At 42.3% G+C, this 25,166-nt stretch overlaps 1 protein-coding gene and 1 long non-coding RNA gene across 5 annotated transcripts in view; one reads left to right on the top strand and one right to left on the bottom strand.

Annotated features, from left to right (window-relative positions):
- Window positions 1–259: 259 nt before the first annotated feature.
- Window positions 260–6,360, bottom strand: LOC130522635 (uncharacterized). The gene is made up of 2 exons (XR_008949659.1): window positions 4,672–6,360; window positions 260–855 (listed from the first exon to the last, which is right to left on the bottom strand). It is a non-coding gene; the product is annotated as an uncharacterized LOC130522635 (long non-coding RNA).
- LOC130522633 (E3 ubiquitin-protein ligase Midline-1-like) overlaps window positions 4,054–25,166 on the top strand; it is a 47,058-nt gene continuing 25,945 nt past the window's right edge. Inside the window, exons 1-2 of one of the 4 annotated variants that reach the window (XM_057027196.1) lie at window positions 4,054–4,477; window positions 4,712–4,799. The gene's annotated coding sequence lies outside the window, so the exon portion shown is untranslated. Of the gene's footprint in view, window positions 4,478–4,711; window positions 4,800–19,426; window positions 19,685–25,166 lie in introns of those variants that run through there. The other 3 variants (XM_057027195.1, XM_057027198.1, XM_057027197.1) reach the window with 3 other exon arrangements.

Genomic DNA, 25,166 nt, shown 5'->3' with positions numbered 1-25,166 from the left:
TAGGATAATTAATGGTGGCCCACGGGTCAGAAGAGCTGAGCAAGAGAAGCTGGCACTGAAGAGTTATGATGTTCTCCCCTCCCCCACCACATGTCACGCAGCCCAGGGCGCCTCCAGAGGTCTTGTAGGCAGATGCATAAGGAATAACAAGGCCAGTTTGTGTCGTGACATCAGGTTTAGGCTGCACCAGGACCCCTGGAGGATCCAATGATACCAAAACGCTGTGCCTACAGAGAGGTCAGAAACTTACGCAATCACATTTTGCACATGAAACCTCCATTTTATTAAAGAGGAGCCGCCACACCATCACCTCACTGATCTGAAATGTATTACAGTAAGACAAACCCACACCCACACAATAAATTCTAATGCAGAACCACTGAGTTTACATGTACACATGGTTGCACTTTGACACTTGGGTTATGTTTAGATTTCTATGTGATTTCTTTGTGTTTGTAATCCAATTCAGTTGAAAAATCCCAACTGTGCTGCTTTAAAGTTGCATTTAGGATTTAAAAACAGCAGTTTTATTTATCATGCCATTAGTACATGTTCAAAATATGAGAGACATTGTGCATTGGTGCTGCATGATGGTGTTGTGAGCTTGTAATTGCAGTAGTAAAGGTCATTATATACAGACTATATACAGTGTAAAACATGAGCAAGAGCAAGTAAGTCAACCATGCTGAAAAAGCTTCAGGCCACGGAGTCGCTGGCACCTCTGGGAATTCCTCTCATTCGTCCTTTGCGATGATAATTTGTCCCTGAAGGATACTGTGAGGTGCGTGCTTCATGCGCATGTGTCATCACTCGGCTACTGTGGCCCACTTGGGTTTAGTGTAGCGAAGGGAAAACCTGGAATTGAAAAGTGTTGCATTTGTTAAGATTCTGCATCCAAAAAAGTTCAATAATATAAAGAAATAAAAGATATTACAACTGGAAGCCAAATGCTTGTTATCGCAAAACATTAGCATTATAATTCAAACGTGGTCCATCTCGTGGGATTTGTGCTCTTTTGTGGAGTGTGTGGTCATAGGTGGTCGAGGCTGCAATTTTTTGGTAATCTGACTCTCACCTCGAACCAAAGACGAGGTTGCTCTGCTTGCCTGTGAGAGAAAAGAGACAGAGAGGGAGCGGCAACATGATCCTGATTCAAATTTATTGTAAATTTAGTCAATTCCCCTCCATGTAACATGCTTTCTTTCTGTTTTCACTGCTGTCCAGATGGGCTAAATGGGTCAACAGCCGGTGCATGCGCGTCAGTGAGTCCCTTCTGGTTGAGAGATGACCCCCTGCCAACACATTCAGCAGAAAAAGAAAACTGCTGATGCTCTCATATGTGGGGTCCTTGTTTGCTTTTGAAACCGCCACACAGCTGGAATTTGAATATGTGGGACACGAGCTCTGAAGTGAACTCACTTTGGGAAAAGGCCATAGCATGAGTGAATCTTTTTGATGCGCAGGTTGTTTAGAGGTCAGAAACTCCCGCCATCTGTGGTTTTTGCGTATTGAGACAGGGAGATGAAACTGCAGATTCCATGTATCCCTTCGATTTTCTGGTGGACATAATGAGGAATAGCCCCTGCTGCAAGTCTGGAGTCCAAATGTCAACATCACAATGATAGACAAGTGGGCGGTTTTTCAAAAGTAAATGCAGACTAAATTGGCATTTCATTCCACACAGATGTGACGTCATGTTTTAGGCCCTTTCTGTAAATTCTATGCACACTCTGTTGTCTGCTGCAGCCACTGCTTGTTACTGAACTTTGGAAAATGTAATTATATATCACAGGCTCCTTGGATGATCAACATTTTGTACTATTTTAACCATGTGTTCACGTCTGTTTTCTGAGGTCATGTTTTCCATCTTCAGGAGGTCGGTTTGTGACACAGCTATTTGGCACATAAAGCAAACGATGAGGTAATGCAAGATGCCACACGCCTAGGACAACAACAGAACCAGCATAGCTTGAAAATGCCCTTGGTAACAGGATTTTCTGCGCTCAGGGCTCTTCGTACAGCATTAATTTTGGATTAGAATCAGTGGCTAAACAGGTAACAATAGTTCAGTTTTGGCTAAAGTTAGCAAAACACAAAGGTGGATGTGTCTGAGCAATCTTCTGCACGGCTTATGAGATTATTCCACCACTTCACTGGCAGAACATCAAGATTATGTCTACTCCACATGTCTGCAGGCATGAGGGAAAAGTAGATGATGACACGGAATACAGCACCAGCTCTGCTGTAATCTTTATTAGCTGCCAATCGGAAGCTCAACGTGGGCAATATCGCCTTTAATCTGTATTTCAATAGTGGTGATTGGGTTATTCAGTCACATTGACCGTTGTCAGCAGGTCTGGGGCCTGACGTACAGTAGCTGAGGGAGTGTGTAGGTGTGATTATCCTCCCCCCTCCAGGCACTTTTGCTTTTGCAGCCTGCTCCAGCAAAAAATGATGCCAAATCAAGGCTGTCCTCTGTGGCCAAATGCATGAAAATGTACATTGATCAGCCTTTTACATGAAAGGCCTCTTGTTCATACCACGGTATATACAGTACATACAATATATCGATCTCTTTCAGGATATTTTTTCCAGCAAAACTACGAAAATAGTCTGGGTCATACAAATAAGCATGATCATTTAAGACGCTTCAATCCTGTAAACTGGCCTCCATTTTAAGGGAACTCTGGAATTTTTCCATTAAAAGCCAACGTGGTAAGAGCTTGATTTTGTTTTTCTTTCAAGTAATTGTAGAATTTCTAGCTGTTGCATCTTTTATTCTGATCTGTTGTTTGCTACCCTGGATGTCATCATCAAGGCACATGACACTATAGCTCAGGTTGTACACACAGTTCAGTCCCCGGTGTGACAGGAACATACATGGACAGAAGATGAGGCTTTTACACCATTACAGCCTGTATGAGGCTGGGGAATATCCACTGACGGTATTTTCTGGTGCTGATCTTCAAATACCGGAGCTGTTCCAGGCTGTGTCCTGTCTCATCTGTCTCCTGTGTCCTGTTTCCTGTTTTCGTTCATGCCACTGTCGCATCATCAGGCTGAACACCTTCACCTGAGCCCCTGCACTGCATTATCACCTGCTGCCAGCATTATTGCCCTGGAAAGCAACACACTCCATCTAAGTGTTCTTTTCCTCGTGCCTGGCCTCCACCACTAATTCTCAGACTGATTTTTTTTCATGCCGACCTCATTTAACTCCGAACCGGTAAACTCGCAGTTCATCGTCTTTCTGTTTTTCTTCCTTGAGCTATTTGCGAGTTCAGTTTGATTGGCCAGGTTCGGATTTACTTCATTTTGAAGCTTATTCTCACCCCACATAGTCCCAAACTCCAGCAATAATCAGAAAAAATGTGAAAAACCTAAAGTGAAAAGTGATCCTGGTTAATGACATTTAGGCAGACCCTAACCCTAAGCCTGGGTAAGGGGGTCCGAGTCCTAGTTCTAACTGTAGTTCATCTCATTACAGTATTTGATGATTTGGCAGCTTCTGATGAAGGTGCCATTTCAATTCTGGGGTGTAAAAGAACCTTATATCCTGATTTAACCCCCCAAAATGATGCCCTTGTACATCAGGGATGACCCTGATCTAAATGAGAATATGTCATTTGGAGATTTTAGCTGTGTGGCTCATCTGTTTGATTAATAAATTGCTGTAAGCCTCCCAGCTGTCCATCATCAGCCAGCCACAAATCTGTGCCTGCCCAAATGATACAATCGGCTTTTAAGTAGATAGATGTACTAATTAGCCCTTGACCTTAGCCTCACCTTTTCCCTTCTTCTCGAGCTATAGCTTGCAATTGAAATATAAATAGTTTAAAATTCAGGCGTTTAAAACAGATACAGCTATCCAAGAAAATGATCAAGTAATTACTCCTGAATCCTGTTGAAAACCCCCGTCCCACTCAGTAAAGTGTTGAGCTTGAATTTGAAAACATTTGCTGATGCTGCGTCTTCTTTTCCTGCAACGACGGTGCAGGAAAGGAAAACCCTCAAAGCCCGGCAAAGTTGCAAACACATCTGAAAATACTGCAGTCTGAACGTGCTGTTCAAGTGAGCCTTGAGGTGCAACATCTCCACTCGCACTGCACTTTTTCCTGGATTCTTCCTTTTTTAGAACCGGCTTAAAATGTGCTTCTTTCCAACTGTTTCTGGAAACTGGACTTTGCACCTCTGAAAGGGATTTAGCCATATTTTCCACTGGGATTCTGAGTCCAGATTTTCTTTTCTCCTCAGAACGTCCTCCCATGGAAGGTGTGTGGATGAGCCAAGATGCTGCTGGATAGCGTCTTCCCGCTGTCTCGCCATCCATCTGCTCTGGATCAGATGCGCAGAAGTGGCCAAGAAGCTCAATGTTGCACGTAATGGAAGCACAAGTTTCCCGACCGCCGGACAAAGCACTTGCAGTGGCGGATTCCTCAGCCCGCTTCACGCTTGCCTGAGTCTGAACACATGACAAGTAAAACCTGGCGGCACGGGCTGGGTGGTGGGGTTGGGGGGTTGGGGGGGGGGGGGGGGGGGGGGTGGGGGGGGGGGGGGGGGGGTGCGGGGGGATGGGGGTATGGGAGGAGGAGGGGAGATGCTAAAAGTGATCCTAAGTGTTTGCATTTGTGTGTGCAGTGCATGTGTGGATGCTCGAATCAGCTGCCTCACCTTTCTTCTCCATCTACCCTCTCTCTTCGTCCTCTCTGAGGTTGCTGTTGTTCTGCTGTTTTTTGTCCTCCGGACTGGAATAACCACGCTCTTTCTCTCTGTGGGAGGACCATGTGAGGCTCTTCAACGTAAGTACCTCCTTTGTTACTCAGGTCACTTCTTTGGCGGCATTCTTTTAGAGACAGCGAGGCTATTCCCCCCCTCCACCATCATAGAAGCTGAACAATAGCTCATCATACAACTAGAGTGGATCGGGATGTCGTGCGGGTGGGTGGGTGTTTTGGTAGGGGGGAGTCTGTTTGCTCCATGTGGGCTCAGATTAAGAGTTTAGTCCACGTGTCTGCGGTTGTTATTGTCTCGGTGTTGCAGTTTAATGGCTTTGTCTCGGCGTAACCTTACACAAACTCTTGGTAGATGGATTATTCTATTCTTTGCTTCTTTTAAGCACATCTGCAGATCTAAAAAAGGATCATTAAAAAAGGATGAGGATAGTAGCAATCTGGTGGCAGATCATTGAAAATATACAATATAATGTGAACATTTTTAAACAGACTCAACTTAGTTTATGAATTTGAATCAGACATGCAAATTTCCCCGTGTTTTGGGTTTAGCTTGGTCACCTAGCTAGTTGTAGCCTTCAATGGAATACTTTTAGTCCAGCCTTCATCGTATATATGATGAATTCCAAGTTTGTATTGTAAATAAAAACAGGTTTTTACTCATCTAGATGCCCTTTATAAATAATGAATTGAAACCTTACAAAGTTGTTGAAGTGGAATATTGGAGGGAAACTTTTAAAGGAGCCTGTTTTGAAATGCACACATTTACCATGTTCAAAAACAAGCAAATGCATTCCCTGTACGGATCATTAATCCCCATGATGCGTTGCTATGGTATGTGTTTTGACGTGAACGACAACTGACATGGTCAATGAATAATACAAACAGTGAATACATGCTCCCATCAATAATGGACACTTCAGACCTGACTCGATTCCATCCACTGCACGTGCATCTTTAGCCGCATACCATTTTTAGCTGTTGCTTGCTTTCAAGTCTCACACAACAATGTTGTTTCCTTCAAAGTTCTTAAACAACATACACAGACCTAAATATTAAAGAAGGATACAAAATATATGCAGGGCTGTAGCAGTCAGCGAGACCTCTTCATGGCTGTTTTAGCAGCAATGGTGCACCATTCAAGTGTTAAATTTAAAGTTTCTGCAGAGGGGTTTAAGTACCTGCCGTCTTTAAAAAGTTTTTGGCAGAGATTATTTAAAAGGTTAGCAAGCAGTATTGAGCCTTTGTGGTTTCTTCAGGTCTCCTTCAAAACCCCAGTCGCGCTATTCTCCTCCCCTTTACAACACACTGCTTGCTATTATCACTCCTGACATGAGGAGGGAGGAGGCGCAAAGGTGGATGCAGCGTGATGTGACAGTTGTTTCCCGGGAGCTACTGACACACCGTTGAAATGAATTAAAAGTGTCTGCTCGGGACGATTGGGAGACACGACATGAACCTGGAGTCATAAATACGGGGAGCGGGGAAAAGTCTGTGTGGAGCCCAGGTGCTCGATGAAGTCAGTATCTACAAATTTTAGATTTGCATACATTTTTGTCTGGTATTGTGGTTTTCAGAAGCCATTTTGCAGTAAAACACACACACACACGACAGCTGTTGCTAAGCTAATGATGTGTAATTGTGTTTATTGCCCCCAAAACCTTTTTTTTTTTTTTAAATTTGAATATTATTTCAAATCACAAAGAACAACTGTTCACTGTTTCCACTCCTACCACCCTTGTTGCCATATTTAAAGCCCAGTGGGGTATCATACTAGGGGGCCTTGGCTTCAGCAACCGCCAATATGTCCGATCTTTTTCATTCTCAGCCAACACCCCCTCGAGCATTCCAGCTATAAAATCCTCATTTCTCTGTAGAGGACTCAAAGGCCTGGCATTCAAGCTTCAGCTCACCAACAGCTGAAGTCTTACAGCGAAGCTTAGAAAGATTTGCAATAGGGAGAAAAGCCAGAGGGGTGGGTTTGGAAAGAGGTAAGATGAACTTAAATACACGTAGAGGCATTTTGCTGGCAATAACCCCCTTACACCCCCCCACCATCGCCGCTGGGCTACATGAATGCGACGATTTGTTCCGAAGGCGACCAGACGCAGCAGGTGAACCTTCATCTGCGCAGTGGTGAAGCCGGAGTGAGCCAAAGACACTCGGTAACGAGATGGAGCGTGAACCAGTCAAGTGTTCTGTTTTGTTCCATCTCTGGTAAATACAGAGCTCTGGCTCTGATACAGCTTCAGCTTTGTTGAGGATCCAGTTGCTCCCAATTCATTTGCGTGCTTGTGCCAACCACTACAGGACAATAGTTGAGTCTTAAATCGCTGGGAACCTTGTCGAGACTCTATTGGCAGGAGAACTCCCACTCAGAGACAGATGAGTGCCGATGAGTGCAGGGAAATGGTATGTATGAGGAGGTGATGGGGCTCCAAAATAATGAGCTAAACTGACACTGCGTGGTTGTAGGCGTTCTGATCCGTCGTGATCAAATTACCATCTTCATGGGGTGTTCCAAGGGGACTCTCGTTTGTTTTTCCAAGCTTTCTGTCTTCTCTGCAGTCATTTAATGAGGAATCGCCTTCGTAAAGTGAGCACCTACACATTTTTGGCACGTCCAAGACCAAAGCTGCCCACCAGAACGTCTCAACTATCCAATTACTCCTTAAAGGACTCAGTCTGCATTTAAACCACCAAAGATGTTAAATAAAAGTTCAAACCATGCAACCTTCCTGTTTATGAAAAATCTGGCAGCATTCTGTTGTTGTTGATGAACCACATATTTTAACACTCCTATGCATGCAGCTTATGTCCTTTTCTTCTTCACTGAACTTTTAAAGCAAAGTTCTAAAGGTTCATGAAAAGACTTCCTTTATTTCTTGTTCCTGGCAGATGGATAATATCTGCGAGGTGCTATCCTGGGCTCATCTTGCTTTCTTTCATTTTACTACGTCCTCCTTTGTGTATTTATAATCTTATGGGTTGTTCACTGGTCTTTAGTCCCATCTAATACTTAAGTTCAAGAAAATTTCAAACGGTTTTCTCCAGTAAAGAAAATGGGGAAAAAAAGATCCAATTTTCTTGGAGCAAGTGAGTGATTATTTATCGAACTCAACACTATTCCAGCTGCGTTTTTTCCCCACGCCTCGAAGCATACTCACATTCTCTGTGGACTCTAGTTGAGATGATGCTGTGTTGTGACCCTTCTGACATCCCAGACATCTCTTTTTTAAAGAAAGCTTGGAAAAAAAATAAATTAGAGAAAGCAATCTGCTGATGTATCAGCATGACAAATTTGACTTGCATGATTGTGTCAATGTTTGGATTTGACTTCCTGGAATATCAGCATAATCATATAAGATTTTGGAAGCCTTGCAGGGTTATTATAAAACACACAAACACAAAAATTAAACCTAAATAATCTCACGTTCAAGTGGTAAAGTCTCATACCAGGACTTCACACATCCCATGTGAATGGAAAATTAAACCTGTCCCCGTTTTCTACCTGAAAGCTAAACTGGAACGGAGATGCCTCATTTGCTTTCTTTGTCCTCGTGTGTGTACACGAAACAGTTGAGTGGGTAAATCCCCTCTCACACGCTCTCTTGCTCTCTGTTCCACTTTTGGAAACATTTCCCCCTTTTGCACAGGTGCAGACATTGAACTAAATGAGGATCTCAGGGAATTCTGGACTTGGTCGCACCATCTGATACAACGGACGGGAGCAGCCGGTCAGGCCCACTTTGTTTGTCGCTGCCACCTGCCCGTTGCCTGAAAAAACATCGCCGTAGGCAGCTCGAAGCCAGCTCCATTTAAACTCAAAGGAGCAGCTGAAAAATCAAGACTGGGCGGCCATAAATCAAAGAGACCCTGCCTAGTCCGAACTCAGCCGAGAGATAAAACCAACCCACCGCGAAACGAGACACAATTTGTATCTCCTGCTCTACAAAGTTTCTGAGCCTGTGTGGCTTAGTACATCATCGATTAATGCTGCAGCCCGGCTTTAATGCTGCTGTCTGCGCTAATTCTCTATTTGATTAGCTGAAGCCTGGAGTCAATGTGTGGCCTGCAAGCTGAAGTGAATCAATGTGTCCCTGTGGTGAATTTATAAGCTGGGGGAGTGCTGCTGGAATAGATGTGCCCAGAGCTGGAGGAGCAACGTGACAGTTGCGGGCTCCCATGTGAGCCCAGAAAGAGACATTGGCTAAAAGGGGTTGTCCAGGTGTGGTTTTGATTTGGTGGGAGCTTCAGTGCATACCAGGACACTCTCATTCAGTTCAGCTATTTTTGGATTTACTGCCAAAACTCAAGAAACGCTGCTCTTTGTTTCACTGCATAAAAACGGAAACAGCCCAAATAAGTTCAGTTTGAACAAGCCTTTAAAAAAGGGTTAAAAAAAAGGTCACGCTATCAAGCTCCCAAAAATATTGCCTACATCTGAAAACAGTGCCTGTCACCATATGGCTGCAAATGCTGTTACCAGGACAACGGATGTAGTGGCGAAAATACAACATTATACTGTGAGACCACAAATCCAAGGAGGAGCCTTGTCAAATACCAAAATACAGAAGTCAGAGTTGGAAGAACTGGTCGCACCGTTGGAGGAAAAACAAGGAGAGCTCTCTCATGTTCACAGGAAAAGTGATCTTTGGTTGACTTGAGACAAGCAAAAACACACTTTTTGAAAGTTTCCTCATCATCATAAATCTTTTCTGTCTTCCTAAATGCATCTCACAGTTAAAGTGTCAATTGTCTTTGGATTGAAACATAACCAAAATGGGAAATATCTAGAAATTACTTGATTAGCTTGTTTCTGGTCACTTCAGTTGCTCAAAAGACATGATGTTACGACTGACCTGTAAAGAGTTAGCAGGTTACACTGCTAATTTAGCATGCTAATAAGCTATCAGCTATTACAGCTTTTGCTGTTTTTATAAAACATGACTGTCTGTCCTTATCTGTCTTTTTTCTGGAGCAAGGTTTCATTCAAGCAAGGATGACATGTTTAAAGTTTTTTTTCATGCATATTTGGTATGTTCACATCATCTGGGACACGTTTTGATGTTTTCACAGTCTTTTGGCACCGACCCTTTTGACCAGAGGGTCAAACCTGCAGACCGACTTTAATTATTGGAAGCAGATCACATTCTAAAGTCTAATATTTCTTTGAATTTTACTCTTTGTAGTTACCACTTAACATCACATATTTGGCCTGCGAGGTATAAACTAAAATCTTAAAATTTCCAACTAGATTTGAATAACACTAAGCAGCCTTTTACCATTCTTGTAAAAACCACTTTTATTTTGCAAGTCAGGACTGCATACAAAAAATCTAATGTGACGTTTAGTCCATCTGAAATTGCTTTTATCTGATAATCGAACAGAAATTTGCCCACCACCAGTGCTAAATGTGATTGATTTGTTTGGTACAGGCTTCATAAATGACCTAAACCACAACTTCATGATTTATGCAGAATACAGTATAAGCTGATCCGCCAGGATTAAAGTTACAAACAAAACATGGAGATTGTGTTTAGTGCCATTCAAGGAGTATGAAATGCAGTCTGACTAATGGTTGGCTAGATTGGCCTGTTCGAGTCAGACAGCCACAGAAGTTGGACAAATACACACACAAAGCGCTGTGGAAAAGTGCTGCAGGTTGTGTATTGATTAAACTTCTGCGGTCAGTGTGTGTGTCTGTGTGTGTGTGTGTGATTGGGCCTCTACGGTGCTGGCAGGAGTAAAGTGTTGATTCTGCCTGAGGGAATGGTTGGAGCTCAATAGAAATAAAATCAAGACACAAAAAGGGCGGACAACTGCGTTGGAAGAGATTGTTGTTGCTTTAGTAAGTATCTGTTTTCTCCATGGGGAGGAATTCACAGTCTTTTCCTGAATATTTGCCACAGCCATCTCAGCATCCACATTTCCAATCATATGTTAATAATTTTCTTTTTCAGGGGGTGGATTTCGCAACCACATCTATAGTTGCTGAGTCATTGCAAACTTTTTCACCAGGAATTGTTTATCTCCCGCACCAAGCCACTGTCACCTGTGAATCCCTGCATTTCAAAAACTCAATCAATTATTCAAGCCACTAATGATCCAACTGAGACCATCATTTATTCCATTTATTATTTACTGCTGTCTTATCCTGTAATCACCATGTCATCATACCATACTGGGCCTCCTCTCCATCCTCATACAAAATACATGTCCTCAGATTAATGTCGCAGCGTCCCCTCATTCCTCTCACACGTATGACAGTTTATACCCCTCCGCATCTCCTGTAGGCATCTCTGCTACCTTTACTGCCACCAAGGGTACTTGAGTAGGTTTGTTATATCCTTGGAGCAATGTGAGACGTCACCACTTGCTGCCCTGATACGGGGGAACCCACCGATCAGAATATTTTCCTACTGCCAGGCTCACTCTGGCATATCGACCTTTGCAGTGCAAACATGGTGGTGATTGACCGCGGGGAAGATCGCAGTGCCTGGCTTTTACTTATAAGTTATTAATGCCTCATGCTGTCATTTGAGACACTTAGGAAAAAGTCAATTTCTTTTCACTCTGCGGGGGCTCTTCTCCAACAGCAGTGCATGACTATAAAGTAACATTTGTGCACAACATCTCAGATTTTTCCTCTCAGGGCTCTGAGGGAAAAGGGCTGCGTGTTATAACCAAAGTTTGGTACGGCGCCACCAAAGCATTTCCGCGCTGACGGCAGGGTTTGGCGTCCCTGCTGGAGCAGTTTCAGGCTCGGCTGATTGACTCATTGGTCCTTGGTTGGAGAGATTTTTCCTGTGGTGCCGACGGTCAGCCTGTTTTTGGTCTCATTGTGCTCCAGTTTTCATTCTTACTCTAACTTTCTCATAGAATGCTTGAAAAAATACTTCTGTTTGTCACTGAAAACAAACTCCAAAGGCACCAACAGCAAGGTGACTATAGCACTTTTATTTGAATATTTAGCATGACAATGCAATAATTGGAGCATAATTGGGACGTTCTTTCTAAACGCAGTGCGCAGAGGAGATTTTGAATGTAACCCAATATTCCATCTTCTCGCTTTGAATTTCAAACCTTGTATATTGGAAATTAGCTTAGCTATAACCCTGGACTCAGAGAAGGAAAATCTTCAATGCCTCATCACACCGTGATGTCACTGGATGCAAGACAGCAACTATAGCTACTGCACTCTGCTCTGCTTCGAGAACTTAAATAGATAATGTAGCGACGCCTGAAATAGCACATTAGCCTCAGCTCTGCTGTCACCGCCTGAGAGCTGCTTGATGCTGTGGTGAAGTGATGCAGAATATCCACTGACTTATTACATGTGGTTGATAAGCACTGTTTCTTTCTTTTTTTAATCTCTAGCTGTGAAGAATCAACTCTTTCAAGTTTGGGAATTTTTTAGGAAGGCTAAATACCACCCACTTTGCACATTTTAAAGTTTCATTTTATTAGAAAATGCAATTTGGTGAGTCTTAAATGAGTTATGAAGATGGCTCCATTTTCATGCTTCAGTGCACAATCTGGTCACATTTTTCAGCTCGTCTTGATACCAAGGGGATAGTGGGAATACAACAGTGATGAATATGGAGCATACTGGCCCTGGGAACATACAAAGAGGGGAAAATGTGTCTGTAAAATGAGTCAAATCAAACATGCATTGCATTGCATTGTAAACATTAAGGAATCAGGGTCAGACTGAAAAACTCTACCACCCACCAACCACCGCCTGTCATTTCCATGTTTGGAAGGAGGCTTGTCTGCCTTAATAGTAACCATGAATGTTTGCTGAATGTTAAGTCAGGTTTAGTCCGACTGATTCCCTCTAAATTCAGCGTATTACCAGCCATTATGTCCTTTAGATCTTTGCAAACATGACCTCTCATCAAATCAAACACCTATAAAACAAGACCTATGTACTGGACTGCAGATTATGAAATTTTATTTGGATTATTTGGAAGAATAAAGAGGCTATTAAAAATATCCACTGTGACCTGATTTAACAGGAATTTCCACTAGTTGTCACTATACCAAGTTTCCCCATCTTAATAGCCTTGGCTCTTGGATCAATTTATAAACTTATAAACCTAGACTGAGAAGCATCTGACGTGGGTAATGATGATGAGTAAATACTAGAAGATGCGGTGTTAAATACTAGAAGATGCAGTGTTGTGTGCTGGCTATTGAATATTTTTGAAAAGTCAAATATGTGGGTTTGTTGTTTGACAATTCTTTATCCTGCTGCTGTTTCTAAATTTCTACCAATAATTGAAAATGATTCATAAAGTCAGTTTGAGTGGAAATCTTTGGCCTTCATTCGTACATGGATGTGCAGTTTTGGAGGCACTTTCTTTCCATCTGGAACACTTGATGCTGCATGATTTCCGATCGAGACCACCTTCTTTTACCGGATTAAAGGCTGTAGTTATGAGAGTGCCCTAATATTCAGAGTAAAACCAGGTTCAGCCCCAGTTCTGTCCAACCACTGAGCCAGTTTTCAGTGTTTTAAGGGAAACTAAAACCTCAAAAGGAGCCGGAAACCTAATATTTACCAAATGTTGGATATTTTTGTTCACATCAGTCAAACACATACTGGGTCACTTTGAATGGTTATTTTATAATATCTTGGAAAATTAAATTTTATCCTGAAAATCGAGCTACTTAAAGTGCATTTTAAGAGTCTGAACAACATTCCTATTAGAAGCAGTATGGTTTGTTTTTTCTTTCTTCTCTATACATAGTGCTGTCAGTGGGGTGTCAGGGTCTATGGATTGAGGGTTTTCAGTGAGGACACAATTCTGTCCTTGACAGTTTAAGGACACCCTGGGCCTGCTGACTTGATGATGATTCCACCTGATGCTGATGCACGTGTTTTTAAGAGCATGCTAGCCTGTTTACACAGTAGCATCTCGGGTAGGTTAGTGGGTGCAGGCGTTTGCATGGTTTATTTGCATTCAGAGTGACAGGAAATGACCTAAAGTGTCTGAGCTTCTGGCCAAGGGATCTAAATATGCGCATGCACAATTGTGGCAGGTTTATATATTCAGACAAATAGCGTGATTTCTTCCCCATCCAGAATAATGACACGTTTAATCACGTCTACTTTCGTGTTGTGGTTGAAAGGAGCCAGCAGGGCAAAGCTGCTCACCAACAACAATGCGTGATTACTCACTCTGACCTCTGGTGCCTCCTTCACCGAACATGCAAAACTGCACTGAATCAAAATACTGTGTGGTTGTCTGACTCATCCTGATGTTCAGAGTGGATATGAGTGAAGTTTCTAGTCCTTATACAGAGAATCTCAGTCATACCAGACCTGAGGCACCCATTGGGAGTATTTGTTAGGTCAATCTGCCAGCCTGCATTTACGTCAACATGCCTATCACAAATCCTCACCCTGAGCTTATTGATTTGCCTCCTAAACACCTCATTGTCAATGTCAAACATCTCATTAATTGGCATTTCAAGGCAAGCATAACTTAAAAGCAGAAATCAATGCATTATATAGGATCCAGATTGTCCAAACCAACAAAAATGTCTAAAAAAAATCTTTAATGCATTAATAAACTGGTTGGTACTATCACATTATTTCTACAAACTACCCAATATTTCATTACAGCTCTCATAGCCACCAGGGGGTGATAAAGAAAATTGATTTATTATCATGTGGAATTGGGGGAAAAGTTAAGAAATTTGAGCTTACAGTTAATGTTCTGGCAAATTAAGAACACGTGCAAGTCGTGAACACTTTTTGAAAAAAAATGTTTGAAAATTCTATTCAAACACATGCTGTAAAAAACACAAACATGTCTAAAAACGTGCAGTCGTGACATGCACAATTTTATACACCTTCATACACAAGGGATTGTGGGAAACATCATTTGCATGATAGCAACGTTGTTGGCACAGTGGCTGATTTTGTTGATCAAAACTCTTCATCTGAAAAGGAGGTTACACGACGTCATTATCTCTTCTTTTCCTTCAGTCTCCTATAATCTCTTTCTTTTTCCACTATTTCATTTTAAGCCACTTCACGGTCACTCGACAGGGACAGATGGCTCAACAATTGAATCAAATGGAAAAAAAAGAACCCACCTCCACATACTTTCCTCTCCTCCAACTGTGCTCCGAAGAAGCTTCTGTGCCACGACTCCTTTACTACCATCCATCCCTCCTCACTTTCCCGTTGGAAAGCAAAGCTTTACTGCCTGCATGTGTGCTGCTTTTAGGAGGTCAGAGGTCAGGTTACAAAGAAATGTGTTGGACATTTTGCAAAGGGCCATTAGCCGCGAGTACCAATAGGGTCACACATATTTTTTTCAGGGGAAAAAGGCACGGAAGAGCAACTGGGACACTTTCCTCATATGAGTCATGCAAGATGAATCTAATTTACTGGTTAGATCACACTGACAGGAGATGTTTTAAGACACCGTATATTCAGGTTGTAAAGATGCCTCTGGTGAAAATAATATATTCGTGAGTGTGGTGTTATATCTGTAAAATATGGGTGCCAAGATCAAAGCATGTCAAGTTGATGATCTGTCAACTTTTAGAGTGCTTTTTATGCAGAATGGCCTGGGAGTCTGTGAAAGACAAATTTACAAGTGTTGCAGTCACGTGCCGAGCTGTGTGTGCATTATATAAATGCTGCTGGGTACCCTTGGCGCCAGTGCCCTCAGAAAGGTCTTGGTCATAACCCTGTCTTACTTTATCCTTGTAATAGTCTCCACCCCTAGAGAGGAGTCATGCACTCCACTGCATTCCCCTCATTCCCGCTCCCTAAAAGTCACCCACCTCTCGAGTCGATGGAGGCGCGGTTTGCTAAATTCAGACAGTTGTCATGGGGACAGTCCTCACGAGGTGAGCTTTTATTCTCTTTGGAAGGAAATTGCACCCAAGGTTGCAGGTTGGGCTTTGTATAGTTATTCTGTTCATGTGTGCTGACAAGAAATGATTGTACACAGTGAATCCAGGTGACAGAATTCAATTCATCGTCCTCTTTGAGCCGGCACAATGTCATTCAAGGCCAAACAGATAAAAACATGCAGTTCAAGAAGTTTGCATTTTCCCAACTCCACAGTATTAAACTCCAAATGGTCGTAGATGGGATCACCTTGAAAAAAGTTATTGAAGTGACGACTCTCAGAATTTATATAAAGATTATTTACATTTCAGTTTGACTCAGTTATGACTATGTAAAGGCGAATCAGTGTTAGACTTGATTTGAGAGTGTGTATGAGATACCACTGCAAAGTAGGTGACACAACACACACAACATGAAATCGATAACTTAGACAGAAAACATAATTGACTGTTTCTCATCCTACGTTGCTACTTTGGGTCACTACTAAGTGACATATAAAGTTCCAGATGTCTCCTGGGAAAATATGTTTTTTCTATGATTTGGAGGACCTAAAGGAGGTCATCGAGGAGAAAGAGCCATCCTCACAGCAGAATCTTGGCCAAATTTCACAATTCATTTGATGACTAAAGGTATAAAAATATATATATAATAACTTTTTATTATTCATACTATTTTCCATGGGTCTTGACTTTTCTTCCTGCTGTTGTGAGGGAATTTGAAAAGATCCCAAAACCTCTTGGTCTTGCTGAGAAGATGGAAAACTCTTTTCTTGTCCTTTACCAGAAACAACATTCTTGAATCGCAGCCTCAGTTCAACACATGAACTCGGTGTGAACATATTTTGGGCATTCAGACTTACAGCTGGGGCCTATAGTACCATTCAACCTTCATCAAACACCTCCAACACAACTCTCTAAAGCCACCTTTAAGTTGGGAATTTCCATGGCACAATTATTTTGGACACCTGGAATGAACTGAAGATGAATAAACCTTTTCCTTTGATGTGTTTAACTTAAAAGAAAATGCTGTTTCTGCTTCTTCTAAAGTCCACGTTACAGCATGGAATTACAAAAAAAAGACCTGCTCCCCAGGGCAAAATGTTAGGGATTATTTGGGATTTACCCACAAATGAGACTCTTGTGAGGTTGGTTCATTGCATCGCTTTAAAAGTTCTGACTAACGGTCAGGGTTTGTGATTTTTGCACGTTAAAGCTTCCCCCTACTGTTAAAATGAGGCAGGTGAGGAAGACAGAACAAACAGCAACCCACAGTCAGTGCCAACCGGGAGGTTTGGGAGACCGCATTGCTGACTTGCATCTTGCAGATTAGTTTAAGCCGCTTTCGTCGTGGGCTGCTAAAATAAAGGGTTGTGGGGTGGTGTCTTTGTGGCTAGAGGCCGAAAACAACTCAAGTATGAATATTGGGAGAGAGTGCAGGGAAACACTGAGAAGACGGTACCGGTGTACTGTTGACAGAAGTCGTAAAGTGGCTCAGGTAGTGAGTTTTACCACAAATTACTCTTGGAATAGGGTTGGTAGATCATCTTGATAGACTGGCAGCGGGAGGCTGTGTATTGGTTTGTGATTTTAGATCCACAAATACAGCAATATAGCAATTAGTATTTAAGTTAATTCTAATGATCTGCACTTCTATATGTGATAAAAATGTCTCGTACAGTTTAATTAAGGATACTCAATCCTTAATTGATCCCACTCAATCTCTGAATCTAAATATTTAAAGATCTCATCATAACCCACTGTTATGCGGGGTAAAATGACAACTAAAAACCTAAATGAGCAAAAGTTCATAGAGGAGTATGACGCAAGGGCAAAACTTGTTAAGTCAACCCACTATCCTTGAAGTCACCATTAACTTTATTTAACTTGGCTTAAGTGAATTCAAGTTGTTGTTGTTGTTTTTTTCCCGTTTTTTTCCCGGTTTCAAGCAACTAACCAAAGTCCAATTCAATTCTCTTGAGCTGAAATTCACTTCGACCTAGATGAACTGGAAAGATTCCCCAACAACTTTATTTTCCCAATATCTCTGGCTCAATGTGAGACATAAAAATAACCCCAACTTTTGGAAAACTGGAGCCGGCTAGCAGCAGATGTAGGGCTTCAAGCAGTCATTGTGAACGACAGCTGAGTCCTTACCTTGGCTTGCATACCGCTGTGTAATTTTTATTGCTCTTTTTCTTCATCGTTTTCTTCTTTCACACCTACTCTTGTGTAGCATTTGTAGCCAAGTAAATGTGCAGCGCATCCAATGATCTGAAGGAGTCATTCATCTTACAACAGCATCCACTGCCAGTATGCGTTCAGTCGGACCAGTATCCGTGCATATTTTGGAATCCCAGTTTGAGTTAGGGTGACATCATGTTAGTGTTTTGCGTGAGTAGGATTTGGAGGCCCCGGGAGGGGATAAGAAACCACCGGTTTTCCTTTTCTGACAATTAAAATGAAATAAACACAAGACTCGACACAGATCAAAGACGTTTGTGGACGCAGCAGTGGAGCGAGAAGACCCGTGACTGACAGTTATCAGCAACATCAGACGCTCCAGCTCATTCCAGCTCGGAATTCACTGTCTGAAAACACGATTGTCTGCTGACCCGAGTGAAATCACGAGTCAGTATGACTCAAATCAGATGATTTTCTTTGAAAGAACGCAGATCAGCAGCTTGCATCCTTCACCCTCCATCCAAAATGTTCCAGACCGGCCTTAAAAATGTTGCAACATGGGATATGCTCACTTGCAGCTGTGGAATTCCCATCAACCAGCTTCGCATCTGTGATCTCGCTGGAAACAGTTCAGTCGAAGAAGTATTGTTAAAGCGCCGTGTTCAATCTTTCTGGCAGCTTTAACACTCCATCAGTGCCTGCAGGAAAAAGCACGGCTCTGTGAAACTAACCACTACGATTAAGACAGCATTTAAAACCAAAACAAAACAGAGCATCGCTGCGACCCGATACAGATCTCACAGTGCTACAGTCCTTCTCCAGGATTTCTTCTTATGGGACTTGACAATTAAATTATGCGCTGCATGCCAGCGGCTTTGTTTTCTAATTCAGAAGGGATGCATTTGTGCAGAAGGTTGCTCACTGGAACATTGGCCGGTCTTAAGCTCATCTCCAGTGCTCCCTTTGAGCTGTAAGCAGGGTTTGGCAGCGAGGGATCATCAAACAGGCTGGTCCTTTAACCCTTTAATCTCTGTTAAGCTAAATTGTGCTAGATCCTGAAGTTTCGGAGACTTTCAATAACTCTCGGTGAATTACAGCTAAGCTAATACCCTGCATGCCATTCCAAAATGGCCACTCTTTCCTCCCCTCTGTGCTCAGTGCAGCCACCAGGAGATACTGTAGCTGGGAAATCAATTCTGCTGTTAAAATCGACTCAATCTGATCTTGTGTTCATATGAGCGGTAGCCTACGTGAAATAATCCCAACCTTTCATTTTTTTTATTTGAGGATTTGGAGTCTCACTTGTCCAGCCCAAGACAAGTCTTGACTTTTGCTTAACTCATGTATACAGCACTTGCACCATTGTCCTCATGAGTTTACATGCAGGAGAGCATGCAAGCTGGAAAGCATTGATCTCTGCAGATGTCCGCATGACACATCGGACTAGAAAGGCAGGCTCCGCCCACACGGGGGTCAGTGATTGGCCTTCTGCAGCCTACTGGCAGATTTAAATAAAAAGAGGAGGGAGGTAGGCTTGGGCAGAGGATGTGGAGAAGTGGGCGTGCACTACTTTTTGCTAGCTCTCTTGCTTTCTCTGTCTCTCTCTCTCTCTCTCTCTCTCTCTCTCTCGCTTTCTCTCTCTCTCTCTTCTGGGTCAGGGATGGAAAAGGCTTACACAGGCTGGGGAGGAAACATGTCATGAGAGGTGATGACACAGACACAGAGACGCATCCACATCCTTACTGCTTCCCAAGTTTGCCGCTGCTGCTCTGGCTGCTGCTGCCGACAGAGTAGAGAAGAGCCTAAATTTGCCTCCGTTCTCTCTCCCCGGTCTTTTCTTTCTTTTTTTTTTTACTTTTTAGTCTGTGGATGATGGGATTTTAATCATGTGGAAGGTAAGACAAAAAGATGCTGCTGAGAGAGGGCAGGGGGCATTTTTGTATAACTGGCGTGTTCATCCGTGGGACTTGTGTCCTTTAGTTTACTTGAATCTGTGTCCCGGGAGATTCCCACATACTTTTCACCCATCTCGCTCTGTATTTCTTGTGGATAGAGTGGAACTTGCCAGCATCACAGGAATGATAATGATAGAGAAGGGACTCTGGTATTCAACCAATGAGTGCTGGCGAGACATCTATGTCTTGATCCAAGAGGAACTCGCTTGAGTCCAAACTGGGAAACTCTTGGTTTGATTTCTTTATTTTCATGGGGGTGTGTCTGATTACACTGGGCCCACTCCAGATTTCTTTCAGCAGTTCAGCTTCTCGTCAACTTCGAGGGCGACTCTTCCAAGTTTAGCTCTGGATATATGCAGAGTGGACAACTCAATGTGTTTGGTGTGTATGTGTCTGGTGGGAGGTGGCAGGCGTGTGTGTGTTTGTGTGTGTGTGTGCGGGGGCGTGCACGCCTGCGTGCGCTGGCTTGAGAGTCTGTTTTTTGGCGACCTAATTTCAAAGAGCCTCTGTGTATTTTGCTGGTTGCTTGAAGCCCAGCACTAATAAAGGCAGCGCCTTGAGGGAGGCATAAAGTGTGTGGGTACTTGAGTCACGTTAAGTGTTTGTGGCTCTGTCGGGCCCAAATATTTGATCTGCCTCACACTTTTGTGTGAGGATGGTTGACAATGAGGGCATTTCTAACTTCTAAACTTTGGGTGTGTGTCTGTGATTGTGTTTGACTGAGTAGATGCTTTCTGCTTCCAGATGTTAGCTTATTGGATTTCACAGCATTACCCATGTGCTGAGGCATGGTTACTTCATATTGTGCAATGATGTGTGCCCGAGTGTGTGTATGTGACAGCTGGCCAGGCGTGAGCCCAGTGAAACTTGGCTGATCCTTCTCACCTGCTACGGGTCAGGGGGATCAAGGAAAACCCAGTTTCTGCGTTAGATCAATAAGCCACTGTGTTGGGCCCACTGTGCTGTGGCTACAGAGGTTAAGCTTAATGAACGACCAAAGTAGAAAATTATGACTAAGTCTTTGTTCTGGAGTCCTAATCAAAGACAGACCAAGTTTAACAGCATTCTTCCGAAAAATGTGTTACAATTACAGTAAATTTATTTTAGAGAAAAGTTTAATGGAAGAACTCTGTCGCCAATAAGGGCATTGAAATTTTTTTGGATCTGGAGCTCTTTGAAACCAAATTGATTTAAGGTCTCTAAAAAGCTCTTGTGGCACCATGCAAGATCTTGACATTATACTTTCAATTGGAACGAGTGTAGTTTTTGGTATTTAGGGAAAACCTACACTATTTTCAGAAAACAATACTAACTTCAAGTGTTACAAGTGTGCACTGTAAGGAAGACCAGAGCAGAAACAGAAGCCTTTTCTTTGTTAGAGCGGGAAGAAGTTGTGATTAGACACTTGACCCTGTGTTGACCCTCTTTTTTCTGGGTCTTTCCAGCAATTTGATTGCACGTCATCAGGTCAGCTTGATCAGAAGTGGCAGGGATGCTTTAAATAACTGTTGGGTTTATTTACATCAACATTAAAGTTTGCATATTCTCAAGTAATCATATTACCTCTCAGATCCAAGTTATGTGAATCGGTAAGTGAGACACATACTATAAAGTATTGAAAATGTCTGAACTAAGTTAAGAAATAAATTTTACTTTTCCCACATACAAGTTTGTCAAAGTAAGTGTAAGACAGCCACACAACAGGCTTTTTTGGATGTTTGGGTTTGCAGTGATGCTGACAAATATAGCAACAATGGCATTGTTGTTGCCTCTGTTCCTGTTTCCCTTTACACATTTCAGTGGCATTGTCAGTCAGCTCTGGGTTCTCGTGAAAAAGAATCCCGGCTCTCAGATCTCTCTCTTTCAACCTGATGATCAACCGTGGGAATCGTGTGGACAAACATAGTAGCGGCGGTGTTGTTATCCTTTTCCTGCACTGGGACACATCTGTCAGCATGTTTTTACTGCCAGTAGAACTTCTTTGCTCATGTTTTAGAACCTGAGGACAACTGAGCCTACTGATGACATGAGCAAATGAGAGTTATAACTATTTAACACTTAAATGCTTAAATTTTCCTTCAAAACTTTAATTAGAAATCCTCTTATGGGCTAGCTGTTAACTTCTTGCTTCAGAAATAACAAAAAAAAGAGACAAAGGCAGATTGGAAGACTTTTTCCCTTCTCAATCTCCCTTCATTTCCACTCCAGTTCAGTTCATTTTGTCCACCCCGGTGCGTTCTTTAATCACCAACTGAATATGATGAGAGCCTTGTTGCCATAGAAACATGACAATGAGCTCACATTGGTTCGGTAAAACTTGACATATCGGGCAGCCCCGTGGAGAGGATGAGTGCCTCATCAAACTTTGTCAGGAGCTTTTAGATGATGCTTTTTCCTTTTTTTAATCTCATATTCTGGAGACAAAACGTGTCAGACCACCAGATTTGCTTTAATGAAGTTCAAATCAATGGGGGCTTGCAGCTCTTACAGGACAAAAAAAGTGTTGAACAAGCTGGAACCATATTTAAACTGATACCCTGTTATCTCACAGCAAAAAGGCGGGAATTAAAAAAACACAGAGGCAAAGCAGATGCCTGTGAAGTGTCTGATAAAGTCTGACCTTTTAATGTTTCATCTTATTCAATGGAAATTCATTTACAACCATATTCTCTGTAAAATCGGCTTGAGTTCAATCCTTTGTTTTTTTGTTTTAAGACCGTGAGACAGATGCTTCTGTATATTCTGCTCCGGATCAGCAGATGTTGAAACCTCACGTGATGTTTCGACATCATTTGGGAGGCCCCTGGAGTTCAAGTATTTCAGGAAGTTTCGTGGCATTCCTTCCCTCAAGATCATGTCCAGTCTCACCTCCCTCTTCGCACTTTAACCCTTCCCAGATGTTGTAAGATGTCGAGGGCAAACGTGTGCAGTGTGAGGAGCAGGGGTCATTTCAGGCACACAGTCCAGGTAGACCAGGTCCACTTTTGACTTCTGTCAAACACATGGGGCTTTTCTTTGATTTTGATGTCCAACATAAGTGGAAATGTGTTTGCCCTCTTACCTTTTGTCATGCACTCAAACCACAGACTCAACTGTGCTCATGCCATTTCCCTTCTGGCACATGTGATGTGTGCATGTGTTGCAACTGCGCACAAATGAGCTACCACATCATTTACAGCAGCCCGTTTCAAGTCAAAAACACTTCGTTATCAAGCAGGAGCTGCCATGACATATTTAGTACTTTTGGGAACAATCACTTCAAAGTCCTCCAGGGAATTCCAAGCACATTTTTAGAGTCGGCATCACTGCACGATAGACACAATTGCAACATTATGCGTGGAAAAAATCAAGGTAATCCTGTTTTTTTTCCCTCAGTGCGCAGGATTAAATGAAGACACGTGATGTGTTTTGATGCATTTCGTGTCCAGCTTTAAGCATCTGCTCTGATTACTGACCCAGAAGGTGTGTGTTTATGTGTGTATGTAAATATTTGTCCTGATGAAACGTGTCCTTGACAGAAGCAGACCTGTTGTTGTCTTGATAATCTCTGCCCCCTTCGGAGCGTCACATTTAATTTCACGAGCAGCACTGTACCCAATCTGGGTCATACAAACAGACAGGCCTTGTTAAGGACACACACACACACACACATACACAAATGTCACTCTTTATCATAATCACTAATAGCGCTGGCATCCCAGACTACAAGCAGCCAATCCTGTTAGGTGTGACTGACCGCTACACAACATGAAAGGCCGTGATTGGTCACAGCCAGTGTGGTAGGAAGCGGATTAGGGATCAACAGTGCAGGGTGTCTGGAGACGGACAAAGACTTTATGCATGTGTGGCAACAGTTAGAGCTGTCCAATCCACGGAGCAGAGGAAATAGAGAAGGGAGAAATGGGATGAGATGAGAAGACACGAGAGAGATTTTCAAATCAAACATTTCTTTGATTTTGAAATCTGACGCCTTATCAGTCATCTCAAAATGCCGTTTGGCCTTCTGAGCTAGTATATCTCAGTAAATTTTTATCATCTCAGGGCACTTTAAAAATAAATTTGCATCCCTAATTGAACTCACAGAATTTACCAAAGCGAGTCCCTATAATCCATTCCATAAAATGAAATAGAATTCTTTACTTTTTAATTTTAATAATATGCATCGGTATTTGGTTTGCATATAAATTATGGGTTGTGACAGTGAATACTATGACCTTAACATGATAATTCCTTGGCAATGAATTAAAAAGTAAAGCTATCGGAAAATAGACACAATGAACATGGATTTTGTCCAGCATCTGCAGAATTTATCACATACTTCCTGCAAATACTTGGCAAGAAAGTACTTAAGTAAAATATTGTGACATTCCCCATAAGCTGGGAGTGACCGCATATCTCATCGCTGCAGGGAAGAAGATAGAATCATTAAAAGTATGTTTTTTTCTTTTCCCCTAGAAGCAGTTTGTATCGACTTTGACTTGAATACCATGACCTTGATGCGACAATTTTGTGTCATTGACTGCTTCAGGTCAGGGGCTAATCTCAGGATGTGTTTGATGAGCAGATTATGGTGTGTCTAAATTGCAAAGCCCATAAGCGTATGTGGAAGAAGTTTTTAAAATTCTTTGACAGATGGAGGTGAACAAGGTGTGAATGTTATGTTAAATATTATGAGTATGAAAAGCTCCCATATTAATCCAGAAATACATGAATAAAAGGGTCAATTATTAGCAATACAAAAGGCTAGTTCATCCAAATTTATTTAGCCAGTGGGGTGTGGGGTAAGTTTTCTTATAGTAATAAAACCAAAGGGCAAATCACTCCCCCATTACTGTCTTCTTGCAGCTGCCTCTGTCCTCTAAACTACACAGAAGCATAGATTTTAATCCCTTGATGAAATTATAACTCAGCACCACTCATGAAATTAAATTTGATTTATTTTACCACAACCACTAACATGTTGGGGTGTATTCTATGTAATGCAGTTCCTGTCAATCTGGACTTTCAAATATCCAACATGTATCACTAATAATAAACCTAATTATTTTATTTTTAAGGAAAAGTAGTCCATATTTCATGTCTGAAAAATACTATTTATTTTTAAGTCAGAGTTAAGTCAGTCAAGTAATAATACCCCACCCTTTTAAGAGCTAAGTGTAGTGGGTTTGTACTCCACAAATGAGTGAATTAGTCAGTTTTTGCTGTTTTTTGCTGCCATTTTCTGCCTCCGGTGGTGCTGAGTTATGTGGTGACATGCACTCCAGAAGTGTATGCTGATTGTGTGAGCCAGGTCAATGGGGCTGACCTACTTCCTCTGGTTCAGCTCCTGGACTGCCACAGCCGCTCACGTCAAACAGCCAAATGTTTTTCATAGCTTTTGGCTGGGAAGATCACTTGTTTCGATGCGTTCCCCCTCCCAACA

Source organism: Takifugu flavidus, chromosome 3, assembly GCF_003711565.1.
Source record: "Takifugu flavidus isolate HTHZ2018 chromosome 3, ASM371156v2, whole genome shotgun sequence".
NCBI lineage: Eukaryota > Metazoa > Chordata > Actinopteri > Tetraodontiformes > Tetraodontidae > Takifugu > Takifugu flavidus.
This window is presented reverse-complemented; position numbering and strand designations above follow the sequence as displayed.